The sequence below is a fragment of the Bidens hawaiensis genome, unplaced genomic scaffold, assembly GCF_021521415.1.
Source record: "Bidens hawaiensis isolate Kalapana, Puna unplaced genomic scaffold, B.hawaiensis_p1.1 tig00034283_1, whole genome shotgun sequence".
In the NCBI taxonomy this organism is placed as follows: Eukaryota; Viridiplantae; Streptophyta; class Magnoliopsida; order Asterales; family Asteraceae; genus Bidens; species Bidens hawaiensis.
Genome location: NW_027495932.1, coordinates 25,129 through 38,129, shown reverse-complemented (window position 1 = coordinate 38,129; position 13,001 = coordinate 25,129). Strand labels below are relative to the sequence as shown.

Below are 13,001 nucleotides of genomic sequence, written 5' to 3'. Positions count from 1 at the left end.
GCGTTTGGGATGATCCAGTGACCACCGATGAAGGCTGTATGGCATAACAAAACCGAATCAGTACATAAACAAATATCCTGCAGATATATAATTTGAGAATAAAAAAAATTATGAAAAATATGAATAAAGTCACCACCTTTCGAGCAGTAGGCAGCAACTTTACATCTTCTCTTTTATCACATTTAAGTTTAGCAACCTAAAAGAGAATATAACAAACAAAAGATTAAACAAACAACAACATGAAGATGCTAATTATTATACCACAGAACATAACATTATTAATAATATTAATAAGAATTCTTACAAAATCATTTTTTGGTTTAGTTTCGGTTTTCACAAGGCTTTGTTTCGGTTGCTTTGTCACAGATGCAGCAGGACCAGATCTTTTCACACCTTTTGTGGGATTCTTAGTATCATTGATCTTCTTTTGCGTTTGGGATGATCCAGTGACCACCGATGAAGGCTGTATGGCATAACAAAACTTCATCAGGACATTGACAAATATCATGCAGATATATAATTTGAGAAAAAATAACATTTATGAAAAATGTGAACAAAGTCACCACCTTTCGAGCAGTAGGCAGCAGCTTTACATCTTCTCTTTTATCGCATTTATGTTTAGTAACCTAAAAGAGAATATAACAAAATATTAAACAAAGAACATGATGATGCTAATTATTATACCACAAAACATAACGTTATTAATAATATTAATAAGAATTCTTACAAAATCATTTTTTGGTTTAGTTTCATTTTTCACAAGGCTTTTTTTCGGTTGCTTTGTCATAGATGCAGTAGGATCAGATCTTTTCACACATTTTGTGGGATTCTTAGTATCATTGATCTTTTGAGTTTGGGATGATCCAGTGACCACCGATGAAGGCTGTATGGCATAACAAAACCGCATCAGTATATAAACAAATATCATGCAGATATATAATTTGAGAATAAAAAAATTATGAAAAATATGAATTAAGTCACCACCTTTCGAGCAGCATGCAGCAACTTTACATCTTCTCTTTTATCACATTTAAATTTAGCATCCTAAAAGAGAATATAACAAACAAAATATTAAATAAACAACAAGAGGATGATGCTACTTGTTATACCACGGAACAGAGCATTATTAATAAAATTAATGAGAATTCTTACAAAATCATTTTTCTGTTTAGTATCGGTTTTCGCAAGTCTTTGTTTTGGTTGCTTTGTCACAAATGCAGCAAGACCAGATCTTTTCACACCTTCTGTGGGATTCTTGGTTTCATTGATTTGCTTTTGAGTTTGGGATGATACAGTGACCACCGATGAAGGCTGTATGGCATAACGAAACCGTATCAATATGTAAACAAATATCATGCAGATATATAACTTGAGAAAAAAAACATTTATGAAAAATATGTTTAAAGTCATCACCTTTCGAGCAGCATCCAACAGCTTTAAATCGTGTCTTTGATCACTTTTAAGTTTATCAATATAAGCAGTAAATGATGATGGTGCGGGGTTCAAATCAACATAGCTCATTCCAGATTCTGATTTTTCTTCGGTGACCACCTGTATGGCATAATGAAACATGTCAGCATATGATGATAATAACTAACTAACCTACCTACCTCTCAAAATTGAAAAGCACAAAGATAGAACATTAATGATAATTCTTACATCTGTGACATACGATCTTAATGTGGTAAATGTCATCGCATCAAGCTCCTTTTTTAGCGCGTCTAGGCGGCGCATTGCGTCCTCGCAAAAGTTTTGAAGTTCTTCATTACGAGCAACCTAAAAGAAGATAAGAAACAGGAAATGAAATAAAGACTCTGCAATATTATTATTATTATTATTTCAGTATATGATGATAATTAATCAAGATTTATAATAAAGTTAGTCGGTGATTTACCTTTTGAGGAGTTTGGGATGATAACAAGGAAGCATTTTTAGTTGTGGGTGAGCTAGAATGTTGGAGTGAAGGAATGCTAACATAAGCAGCATCAACAGCAGCAGCAGATGATTTTAAATCATCATAGGCCATTCCAGAATCGTCGTCGTCGTCGTAGTCGTAGTCGTCGTCGTCGTCGTCTTCCGGAGTGAAAGGCTGCATGGCATAATGAAACATGTCAAGAAACATTAATTAATCTTGACAGTTGTTGATTTAAACAACTTTTATTTATAAAAGATAATCTTTTTATACAGAGCATATGTTGTTGTTGTTATTCTTATTATTACAGTAGTATTATATATATCTAAAAGATGATCTAAATTCAAAAACAGAAAGCAGGCCAGGGTATGAACATTAATCTTGATAGTTGTTGCTTTAAACATTAATAATCTTGACAGTTGTTGTTTTAAATAATAATAATAATAATAATAAAGATGATGAATAAAGTGATACCTTTGGAGCAGGAAGCAGCATTAATTCATCATCACCAGTTTGAAGAAGTGGTTTCTAAAAAAGAAAGAAAGAAAGAAATTAAAACAGAACAAGAATCAATGAATCATCATAAAATAATAACAATAATCTTACCACAGTGGCGGCAGAAGAAGAGAAGAAGAAGAAGAAAGTGAAGGTAAATGTTGACGAAACCCTACTGCAAAAACAACAAAAAACAACAACAAAAACACTTAAAAAAGAAAATCACAGCAGTAGCCGTCATGTGCATCATCATCATCATCATCTTCATCATCGTCGACGAAGAAGAAGCCATTAAATTGATTGATTGAAGAAACGAACTATTATTATTATTATTATTACGATTGCAGAAAGAATGAAACGAAAGAAAATTGCGAGAGCGAACGAGAGATTTGTGAATTGTTAAAAAAAATTGATAACCCTCAAGGCCTCAACCCCTTTTTATACATTTCGATGATTATTATTATTATTATTATTCACTTATATTATTTCTCTTTCACCTTTTCTAAATTAAAACGATTTTATGGGTGTATTTCATATTTGACTGCGATGGTTCGATTATTAGCCTTATTCAAAATAAACAATAAGTTCGGTTATCCGATAATTCCCGGCTTCTCCTGTTAATATTTTGGTCAAAGACCAGACCCGTCCATCTAAAGAAGTTATAATATTACTATTATATATAAATTTTTAAATAAGTAAGTATGATTAAATTTCTAAATAAGTTCAGTTTATAAAATCTTTACCTACTCATTGTATATTTATAAAGCTATAACACAAACCCGGTAACACTTGGGTGTTTATTTAAAGATACCATACATGCAGGTTTTTGTTTTTATAAAAAAAAATATAAATTATGACCTACCCAAAATATTTTGTCTATATGCATCGATCATTTTATTAAAAAAAAAACTCTATAAGAGTAACCAAACCACACCCTTATATTAGCATTTATTTATATAAAAACACTCAAAATATAATTTTTTAAACTTTGTATTTTACAAAGCGTTGAGATTAAGACGTATCACTAATTCTCATTTATTGTTTTTAAATGCTCGTAACTATTTTTTTCTTTTCATAATGTTACCCCGCCCCCCATCACATTTCCTTCACCTTTAAGATTCTCATATACAATTTTAGAGCATTACACATGCAATTTTTCTCCTCTCAACTCTTTTATATCAAAAACCCTCCAGCCATTTTAACAATTGATTTTAAAAATCAAAACACCATTTTAAGGAGCTCTCGCAAGTTCTTGAAGGATTCAAGCTCAAATCATCATCCTTTTCTTATACTAGCTAGTAAGTTTAATTTTATGCAAAAATTCCCATGTTTAAAGCTACTATATTTTACTTTATTACAAATTTATATTATATATAAACCTTTTTATGATGTAAGCTATACAACACAAAACTTAGAAGCATCTACTTGATAAAGACAAGAAAGAAGATAAGGATTACGACTCCTTGGACGTGGTCGGACATTAGGAATTTGTAGATGTTATATCATGCTTATAAATAGCATGTATGCTTGTAACAATGCCAAGATCATTATTCATATCAATAAACAAACACTCTTAACTGTGTGTTTTAATCTCTCTCTCTCTCTCTAATATCACCCATAAACCACCTACCCATTAGAGTCGATCTCAGCCCGATAATTGATCCGGCTAGGATTTGCTTTAACACATATCAAAACATACACACGATACAATTAATCAAGGATTCTTAGGGAGTACACAAAATAACAGATTGGTGTTTTTGTTTTTGACACCAAATGACAAAGGAATCATGAAAAGATAAGAAACGTAGTATATACAAAAGGGGTTAACTTCTTTTGGGGATCTTCCGGTCGGGTTGTTGTTTATAACTTTATATGCAAACTCTTGTGACGAGGTTGCGTAGCTTAAGTCTTCCATGAGCTGAGAACGCCTTTCCTTGAAGAAATCAAGACGGGTTGTTAATTCTACTAATGTCGATGCTGCCAACGGGTTTCTTGGATGATCAATCACCTACACATTTAACACCTTTACTTTAGTAATCACACGCTAATTTAACGATGCATATTTCACCTAATAGTAACCAAGTTTCCTCACTGTTCCATTAAAGCCACCCAAACTTGTTTCTAACCTAAAAACACTCAAGTTTGAATATTGCTTCACTGTTGTGAAATTTTTTATAAATGTTAAATGGAATAAATACGAAACAAGTTAATATTTAATGATTATTCATTTCATGTTTAACTTGAAATAGGAGGTAACTGTAAAGAAGAAAAGTCACCAAAAAATAACCTCACTTTATAATTGTTCCATCAAGGGCATTTAGTTTTAACAATTTTAAATTATTAAATATTAAAATCGAGTGGTTTTTATGGTTAGAAAAAAGTATGAGTGACTTAATTAAAACAATTCAAAACCTGTTACAGTTTCATGATTTTATCCGTATTAAACAAAGTAAAATTTAAATAAGTCATTTGCATCAAGTCTAACCTTGGTTGGTCCGGATGTAGATGCTAAATTTGCATAATCAACGGCCCCGAATTCATCCACGGAAAAACTTGTAGATGTGTTGGTAGTTTTAGAATCACTTATTCTTGTCGGGTCTAGAAACTGAATGCGAGTAGGCTGTCTACTCTTGTTTCCATTCAATAAGGTTATTTAATGTTTCTCAGTTCCTGCTAATTATGTAAAAAACAGATACATGACTTATTCAAACGAGCGAAACAAATCTCAAGAGGTGGCAAAACGGGTCGGGTCGAGGGGTGTGAATTTCTGAAATGAAACAAACCTAACACGAAATTTGTGGGTTTGGGTTTAGTCTAAAGGGTTTGGGTCAACCTCTGGATACGTTTATTTAAACTGGTTGTGATCAAGTTTTTGAAATTTAACGTGTTTATTTAATTTTTTTAGTTTTTTGAAATTTAATTTATTTAACAAACGTAAACTATTTGGGTAAATTTATGCCACATTTCATAATTTTCTTAAAATGAATTGGCATGGTTTAACATAATTGCTTCAAAACTCAACAACAATAATAATAATAACAAATAATATGTGAATTCAGAATTTTAAAGTATTAATATGTAAAAAACACTACATTTAGTTTTTAAGGGTTAAACAGGTCGTATTCATGTCAGCCCGCAAATCATGTCATGTTGGGTTCATGTGTGCAAGACGATTTTCGGTTTCATGTAAAATTCTCAAGTTCGTATCGGATTCGACATACCAACCCACGAACACGACCTGTTTAGCAGCCCTAGTCAGGTCGGTCCCACACAAGGCATTCATGTAAAATTTCAGACTTCATTTTGGGTTCAACATGCTAACCCATGAACACGACATGTTTAGCAACTGTAGTCGGCCCGGTCCTGCACAATGCACTTTTTTATGCTTTCTTTTTTTTTTAAATTTATGGTACCTAATGATTAAGCACGATTACACAAAAACTATAGCATTACAATAAGTATGGCTTTCTTTGATAAAGCAGTTTTTTTTTTTTTGGGGGGGGGGGGGGGGGGTTATGCATTTGAGTACACTTTGAATGACTTTTGACCCAAATCCGCTTGGCCCGTTAAGGATCAAACACATCTATCAACCCATTTTTGGCCAAATTGGAAACTGAAATTGCCAAAAAATATGAATAATCATCATATTAAGAGTATATTTACCTCGGATCTTTGTTTTCGTTCATGGTTGATATAAGGAATTGTAGAATCAAAATCTTGCTGTAAAACTCTCCTGCTAAATATTATAAATCCGGTTATGATTAATTAAATGACACAATCACTTATTACATATCCAAACAAGTACAAAAAGATTAATATGTTCCATCATAAAACCAAAAGTTTTATTAATAAAATAACTCACCGCTGATAATTATAGTCATGTTGATAATCATAGTGACAATGGCGTTGTTGATGCAATTCTGCAACCTTTTGCTTTAAGCGAGCAACGTCTGCCTCAGCAATAACAATCTCTTCCAGCTCAGCTCTCATCTTCATTTAAAAGTATATGATCAATCAAATAATTTTAACAAAATATTAGCTAAAAACGGTTAAAAGGGTTGAAAGTGGCCCAGATTGTATTTCTAAAGCATATATAACCTTCGAATAATTTTGTTAAAAAAAATTAGTATTATTATTACTGGAATAATATTATATCTGTACTAGACGAATCATACAAGCCAAGACGCTCGTGTGCTACTTGAAATCGGCTCGCTAAAATCTTGAATTGAACCAAGCTTAAACGAGCCCGAGCCCAAGCCCAAGCTTCACTTATTTAGCTAGAGCTGGCTCGCGAACCTATGCAAGCCTTTTATTTAATATATTACAATTATTACTATATGTAAAATTATGATAAATTTAATTAAATAATATGGACTATCATATATAAAAATTATAATTTAGAATGTATATAGATTAAGAAAAAAATAAGAAAAGAGCAGAGCCCTAGCTGAGCTCGAGCTTGAAAAACAACTAATGAGCCAAGCTTGTGCTCGAGCCCTCACAAGTTAAACGAGCCAAGATCGATCCTAGTCGAGCTCGGGCTCGGCTCGTTTAATTACAATTTAAAAGTTTTGGGCAAAGAGTGTTTCCACTAAAGAAATAACATACAAAAAGACAAAACATATACGTGAAGGAAAGAAACCTTTGGATCCATATTATGGGATCCAGAAACCAGTCCGGAAGACATGTTTAACCCAAGTTCTAATACGGATCTTAATTTTCTCTCGGCCTGCAACTGTTCTGGAAATCTTGAAACCTGTCATGACAGGTGAGTAAAATCAGAAGCATGAAATGATAACAAACTCAAACTCCAGCATATTAAATGAAGTCCGGTCAGCATTGGTCAAAAGCATGTCAAGCCAGGCTTACATCTTGTTCAAGTGCCACCCTACGTTCATGTAATGTGTGCTTCCTTCTTTCCAAGCTAGCTTCAAGTATCGTGTTTCCTCTCGCCTAAACAAGTATTAATATTAATATATTATTAAGTATGTGATCACTGCAGAATAAGCAAAAAAAATAAAAGTATGATCTCATTTGCAAGTCTACAAACACATAGAATTCAGTTCATGATATTATATGCGGAAAAAATAAAATTAACTGAAGTGTGACAGGTGCCATAATCTTACTCCTCTTTCGTCAGAAGAATCAAATGATTCCACTGAGGGGGTCTTTCTTCCCTGTGGAAAAGAAAGAACAACGATCAGCAAAAAGAGACCATGTTGTATTTAGTGTTGCTAAATGGGTCGGACCCGAAAATCATGTCACACATGAATCCGAATTCCGAACACAAATCGATTAAGATGGAAAAAATTTATTAAATTTAAAAAATTAATTCTCTAAAATTCTACAAATTGCATATTACTTCTTTTAAGCATTTAAGGATAAAGTATGCTGAAGGTTCCCAGCCGGATCTACACGGAATATCTCGTTCTACGTAGGTGCGGAATCCCTATGTAAGACGATACGAGCGTAGAAGACGATACACGTTAACACAATCAAACACACGTTACAATAAACAAAGACACGTTGTATTGCAACTGGAAACACGTGATTCACTGATCACCGATTACAAAAACTCTGAACAACTCATAAACTAAAACCTAAAAACTCTGCCGTAACCTAGGCTATTTAACAGTCGACAACTTCGCCTAACATGTTTAGGCGAAGTTGTCACTAACTTCGCTTGTTCCACAAGTTCGCCTATATAAGCGAACTTGTGAGCTAACTTCGCTTAATACAAAATACAAATCCAACTAACTCGATTACAGACACTAGACACTGAACTACTGACATCATGTACCAACATATGCCAATTTATTTATAAAAGTTTTGAATTTTGGTAAAAAATATACTCGAATAGATTAAGTTATTTCAAAAAATGTAAATTAAATAAATGTATAATCAGGTCAGCCCCTGAACCCGCCGAGTTTTAGCTAAATGGGTTCGGGGTCTGACCTAAAACCATTTGAACTAAACCTAAACCATGAAGCTCATGTTACGTTTGTGTGTGTTAGAAGTTCATGCCACTAGTTATAACATAAATCACAACAAAAACTAATATCTTTAGATTTTCAGTTTTGATACAGTAGTATAGATATTATATATCAAATTTAAAAATAAAAATAAAAAGAAAAAAAAACCTATAAATGTAAATGAAACTTACATTATTATGTTTCCAAATCATTGAGCGCCTAGAACTAATAATGGATCCTGTTAGGAGTCCCGGTACTTGATTCGGGTCCAGATAAAGATTGAGGTACATCCATCTGATTATCACTAGGCCTATTTTGCTGTATTTGTTGCTCATTAATTACAATATTAGAATCTTCTTTAAGAGGTTGAGAATCTTCCAATGAATCTGATACAGTTGCTGCATATACGTTGTCTCTAGGAGATACCACATCGGTTTCATCAGCTCCACATGCCTAAATAAGTGCCAAACAGGCAAACATTAAAAATCACTAATTTGGGGACAAGAAAATATTTCAAGCAGATTACAACTTGACTCAAGAAATCAACATTCAAAAAAAAAAAAAAATAGAAAACATGAAGATATGGTTAAGATCATCCTAGAGTAAAGGTTACGATTCAGGTTACTTTTTAACTCTAACAAGTTGACGTGAATTAGTCAGTTTCAGTTATGTTCCTTACGGTACCAAAACTATAAAAAAAATAAAAATAAAAAAATACATATTAAAAGAAAAAAATTTAAAATAAAAAAGACATTAAAATAATTAAAAAAAACTTTTACATAGCCGGTTGATAATATATGGGTGAATGTGTTGAAATCACCCTAGAATGGTGTCAAAGAGGTTGAAATCATCCTTGAATGCAGTCAAACGAATCGAATTCAGCCAAAATGTAATTTTAATGCATCAAACCTCGTAAATCATTTCGATCAAAATGTTAAATTAACGTAGACTTTGTAATATAAATTATATATAAATTTGGTCAAAAAAGAGTTTTAAGCTTAACCCAACCCGGCCCGCACCATACAAAAAAATTACTCATTTTGACTCGTTACCCAACCCGTCAATTTTGCCACCTCAACCAATAGCGAGAAAGTAAGTACCTTAAAGTCATAAAGATCACTGCCAGCATAACCACTGCTTTCACTGGCACTCAACTTTCCACTAAATATACGTTCGGGATCATCATCATCATCAGATTCTTGACCAGTTTCGTTTTCTGCATCATGGTAAACATTGTTTTCTATTTCCAAATTTTCATCATCACTTGTATCTTCACTTGTACTAATATCCCGAGATTCTGATGATATAGAACATCTTAGTTACCATAGCATTATCCTGAAAGAAAGATACATTTTCAGTAGTTAGGAATGGGCCGGGTCGGGTTTACTAGTTGAGTTGAGCACTAAACACTTATCTGCTACTTCTAAATACTTAGGGTGTTTGTTCCCAGAAAAAATAAATAAATCTTTGTATAAATGAATCCTGGTGAGTGGTGACTTTCAATATTCAACCTGTTAGAAACATTTGACTTGTCATTTTAGCTAAACTTTTTTAGGGGTGTTCAAAAACCATTAACTGAGCTAAACCGGCCAGGTTAAGAGTGAAGCGGTTCGGTTTACGGTTGGAAAACGTGGTTTCACAGTTTGATTTACAGTTAACGGTTTGGAACCAAAACCAAACGAGCTAAAATATTTTACAGGAAATACTTTTTTTAATCTATCTCATTTTATAGAAAGATAATACTTTTGCACGTATAAGAATCGCATAATTGTAATACGCATATATTATTAATTTAACCGATTTCATGCAATTAATTCTGTTTCTCACTATTTTTTTTTGTTTTTTTCTTTCTTTTTGTAAATCCTTTAATACTCAAAATGAAAAAAGATTTAACCCTTTCCAAAAGCTACCATTTTACTAAACTACAAAGACCTAAGGATACGAGTGCCAATAAAAAAACCGACCCAAATCGCCATAACCGACTCAAAAGTAAACACTAAACAGGTCAAAATTGCTACCTTGGTACAAACAAAAAAATCTTACATCAAATACATTCTCAAACTCCTCTAGAAGAGTTGCAATAATAGTTCGAGCATTACTTGCAGCAGCTGTGCAGAATTATCATCAATATCATCATCCAACTCACACTCGCCAGCCAACAGTGGGCATAAAAGCAACGGTGCCATGCAAGCAGAAACTGCTGATGCTGTCATTCGGTTTTCAGAAGTGTTTAAAGAAACAGTGTGCATCATCTTCAAGATTCTGCAAGTAAAATATTATTGGATTTTTTAAAAATCCGACAAAGTACAAACTGTATAATTATAATAAGCCAGAAAAAACCTTTGTAATAAACGCCTATTTGGTTCAGGAAATGTTTCAAAGATTGCAGTTTACTCGAGCTTCCTTCTGACCAATTTCTGGATCATTGCAATATATAAAAATACAATCTTTATTAACAATAAGAAGGGTGAATTCAAAAAACATGATTTCCCTTAATGTGTTATTACAAAAGACTAGGCCTGTAAATGAATTGCCGTTTTGCGGGAAGTTTGTTGACTTTATAAGCAAACAAACATGAACAAAAACTTTCGTTCATTTACGCTTGTTTAAGTTACCATCCGGTTCGCTTACAGGCCCTACAGAAAACAGCTAGCATATTCTACCTTTCCTACAATAATGTATATTAAACTTACGCATTTGAACAAACTCTAAATTCAGCAATAATTAAAAATAATATGATTAATAAAATTGAAACTTTTTTCATATTCTTGAACTCTACGGTCCACCTCCTCTACATCTGCAGATTGTCTCAAGATTCCTTCAACTTTGCTTCCTTTAAGAATATAATTAAGGTTTACCTCATAAAAGAACCAATAATTCTTTTTCATTTTTACATTTTCAGAAAGAAACTAACCATGCGTCTCACGAAATCTAAGGGCGGGCTTTCTCAAGAAATGATGGGGCTCCATCTATGTCCTCCATTGCTAACAACAACTAAAGACTTAACAGGCTGCAGTTTATCTCTCCCTGAAAAATATAATATTATATAAGTTACCGCCAAAAATTAAAGACACTAGATTTTTTGATTATCTTGAAACGGGGTCCTAAGTAGGCATCATGTAAGCGAACTCAACGTTTAGTGAACAGTTCGTGAACCATTTGAAGGGAAGTTTTTTTGAAATATATTCATTTTAATTTTATTGGTCCACTGCAAATGTGTTTAATCTTAATAACTTTTTGCTTTTGTAGGCCCAACACAATGTTTTTCCCATTGGTTTTAGCTCAGTTTTGTTCATTTTAGCGTTCAGTTATGTTCTTTCATTTATGTTCAGTTATTTTCGTTTGTTTATGCTCTTGTCCGTGCTCGTTCAATAAGAAAATCCGTGCTCGTGTTTCTAAACATTGTTAAAGAACGAACATAAACAAACACGAGCATGTGCATTTTGTTATTGAACGAGCACGGACAAGAAAACCCCATTCGTTTAATAGTTCGTGTCCAATCATTTGTCTGGTTAAGGTAAAATGAGCGAACACGAACATGCTCCATTTGAGTTCGTTCGGTACATTTACAAGCCTAGTCCTAAGATGGGCGACACAGAAAAAATAAAATAAAAGTTAAGAATGAAGCTCACAAACATTGAAGAAACGACCCGTTAACGGTAGCATTCCGGAAACGAGAGCTGCATTTGGGGCTTGTGCAAGAGCTTGTTCAAGTGCAGTCTTCCACTCATAGAAATCTTCACATGTTTCTGTCTGAAAATAAGCAATATGTGAGTTTAAAATTATTACTTCAATCATAAGCTAATTTATGTATAACTTATAACCTTGAGAGTAAATGGAAACAGAATGGTTAACAACTTTTTGTCCTCTCTAACAACAACACTGAAAATGCAAAACTCTCAATAAATTATATGTTAGGTGAAAAAACTTCATTAATGAATGAATATTCACACACCCAATAACCAGCATTACCTTCCAGAATTGTTTCCGGATTGTCTTCTCAAGAATCAAATATCAATTATATATGAGAATCTTATCTTCAAGTAGTTACACAAAAGAATCACAGATTAATCTTCTCTACTTTACGTTGCCAAGTTTTTCTGCGTTGTTTGTTTTAGGGGTGGATGTAAACCCATCATGAGCTAGCTCGAATAAAAGAAGCTCAAAGCCTAAAAATAAGCTTCTTTTATAAACTAAACGAGCTCAAGCCTATTATTTATATAATTCTATAATATATATAAACGAAAACATAAAAATCTAACGTGTCACGTTTTTGGAGTCGTCAGATTTACTTGATTATTAAACGGAGACTTCTCATACATTTGACCTGGGGTATGGGTCGCATCAAACTCATATATTTCCTAAACGAGTTATAACATCTCATTAAATTAAAAACCAATCTCACCAAATATTTGATATAAAAATCCTATAAAGTAGGGATATACTAAAAATTAATATATGATTTATTTAAAAGATATATATTATTTATAATTAAAAACCAATTTATAGTAAAAACGGGTCTTGAGACTCTCAAACTCATATAGCTTTTAAACCGAGTTATTAAATCTCATTTTTTTGTGAAACAATTTATCAATAAACCATAAGTATATTATTTACTTTCA

General features: G+C 32.7%; 1 pseudogene; it reads right to left on the bottom strand.

The window, feature by feature from the left end:
• Window positions 1-972: 972 nt before the first annotated feature.
• LOC143586051 (rho GTPase-activating protein 7-like) lies at window positions 973-11,348 on the bottom strand (annotated as a pseudogene).
• Window positions 11,349-13,001: the final 1,653 nt, after the last annotated feature.